At 54.8% G+C, this 2,519-nt stretch overlaps 1 pseudogene; it reads right to left on the reverse strand.

The window, feature by feature from the left end:
- Window positions 1-1,641: 1,641 nt before the first annotated feature.
- The window catches only part of LOC108521973 (galectin-9B-like), a 4,677-nt pseudogene continuing 3,799 nt past the window's right edge, over window positions 1,642-2,519 (reverse strand).

A 2,519-nucleotide genomic window follows, 5' to 3' on the forward strand; every position in this document is an offset into this window, starting at 1 on the left:
TTTCCACCTAAAAGAGCCAGAAGCGCTATCATGAAGATATCTTTGGTGCTGTATTTCCCTACGAGGCGAAGAAGGACGGGGCGGCAGTGCAACCCAGGAGCCTGGAGATGTCAGCCCTCTGACGGCCCACAGGAGGGGTTAAAGCTGCTGGCACAGAACTTAACCATGGAGCCAGCTCTGAGGTCACAGGGCCTGGGGAGATGGAGAAAAGTGATATCCCCCAGCATCACGTCTTATTTCCTCACCTCGTTCCCCATCAAGGCCTTTACTTGACCTCCTACCAAGTAGCACCCTGGATTGATCAGAGCCTCCTCTCTCAAGCTGGGGCCTCCCTGGTCCCTTGGAGACGAAATCTTCAATGCCAGACCTGGCAAGTGGGTGCAAGATGGAACCCGCTGCTGACTGCACCACTTCATGTGACCACCAGGAGGTGCTGTTGTGCCACTGTGTATTTAACTGCCTTGTGTACAGTTATTTATGCCTCGGTATTTAAAAAACTAACACCCCAGTCTGTTCTCTATGGCCACTTGGGCCTTCCCTGTATGATTCCTTGATGGAGATATTTATATGAATTCCATTTTATTTTAATCACACTCTGTGTGTGTGTGGGTGTTTTGTAGGGAAAGCTCCCCTCAGAATGGGGAGCTGGTGGGTGTTGCAACCTGGACAGATCCTCCACAGAGGGACACCCCAGGCAGGCCATGGCTCCTCTGAAATGGCTGCCAGGTGTGACAGCAGCAGATGGAGCTTGTGCTGGTCTATGGGGCCTGAAGAAATGGATTCTTGCTGGGCCAAGCAGGATGTGTTGGCATCACCTGGATGTGGAGCTGGGCTTCCAGTGGCTGGCCGAACCCCACACATGGGCACAGAGCCACTTTTCCCATGCAAGCCCTAACCCCTAATGCCAGGGAGACCCACAATGGAACACACACCCAAACGGTGCTTCGGGTAGGCTTCTCCTGACACCTGTTCCTCAAGCTACCTCCTCCCACTGGGACGCCAGGTCTGAGGAGCCAGTTCTGGTCCTGCTGTGGCCCTCACAGGCTCTGCCCCAGCCCATCTCCCATCTCAGAGGCCTGGGGCTATTTCCTGGGCTCCCCCATTGCAACCCTTCCTGTGTCCAAGATTCCTGCCCAAAAGGCTAGAGCCCCAGCCTGCTTTCTCCAACACCCTCTTGGGATTTGCGAGGGACCCTCTGGGAGGAGGTGTGAGGTCAGGACCCCCTGCCCAAAGGGAGTCCACGCTTTCCCGTCCCACTCCTCTCAGCAGCCCCCCACCGCCCGATTCCACAGACTCCAAAATGTCTCCAAATGAATTAAAGAAGCCACGGTCAACCCACATGAATGTGCCAACAAGCATTTTCATTTCTTTATTTCAAAGACACTGGGAAAGGAGCCAGTCCCCTGAAGACAGCACTCTGGTCAGTTGGTGGAGGCCAGTGGGATGCCATCAGGCTAGCTTTCCTGAAGGGGGTGAAGGGTTGCTACAGAGTGCATGGTGAGAGTGAGGTTAAAGGTCAGAGGGGAGGGGCTGAGGAGGTCACCTCCCACCAGGAGTGGACAGCTGGTGGCTTGGGACTGGGGTGGAGCTGCGTGGGGGATGGGAGGGGAATGAGCGTGGGGCTTTGTCTTCACTGCCCACTCCTCCCCTCTCCCCAGCTGTGCCCCTCTTGTTAGACCCCCAAGAGCTGTTGATCTGGTTGTTGCAGACCACAGCATTCTCATCAAAACAGGGATTCAGGTGGAAGGCGTTGTGGCTCCCAGAGCACAGGTTGATGTGGAACCTGGGGTGGGTGGCCCATCTGGACATTTGTCCACTGAGTTCTGGGCCCCATTTCCTCCCTGTCATCCACAGCCTGCCCAAAGCCAGGGGAATGACTGGAATGACCTTGAAGGGCTCTCTCTTCCCAGAGGTCACTGGAGCCCTTGGCTTACCTCTGAGCACTGGGCAGGACAGTGCCCGACAGGATGACAGACTTGGATGGGTACAGCCCTCCCGAAATGGTGGTGACAAAAGGCATCAGCTTTCAGAAGGAGAGGCATGGGTCAGCCAGTGGCAGCCAGGGCAGCCCACCATGCAAAAGGGGAAGACTGTACCAGTTCCCATGAATCTGGGCTGTCAGCTGAGAAGAAGCCCATGATATCTTTACTTCGTTCCATAAAAGCCAAAAGAAAACTTTCCAGTGGTTCTCAAATTAATGGGCTTAGATTAGTGTCACGAAAGGAACTTTGGGCCGGGTGCAGTGGCTCACGCCTGTAATCCCAGCACTCTGGGAGGCCGAGGTGGGCAGATCATGAAGTCAGGAGATTGACTAACATGGTGAAACCCCGTCTCTACTAAAAAATACAAAAAATTAGCCAGGCGAGGTGGCGGGCGCCTGTAGTCCCAGCTGCTTGGGAGGCTGAGGCAGAAGAATGGCATGAACCTGGGAGGCGGAGCTTGCAGTGAGCCGATATCACACCTCTGCACCCCAGCCTGGGCGACAGAGCAAGACTCCGTCTTAAAAAAAAAAAAAAAAG

This window comes from Rhinopithecus bieti, unplaced genomic scaffold (genome assembly GCF_001698545.2).
Source record: "Rhinopithecus bieti isolate Rb0 unplaced genomic scaffold, ASM169854v2 scaffold_63578, whole genome shotgun sequence".
NCBI classification, from domain to species: Eukaryota; Metazoa; Chordata; class Mammalia; order Primates; family Cercopithecidae; genus Rhinopithecus; species Rhinopithecus bieti.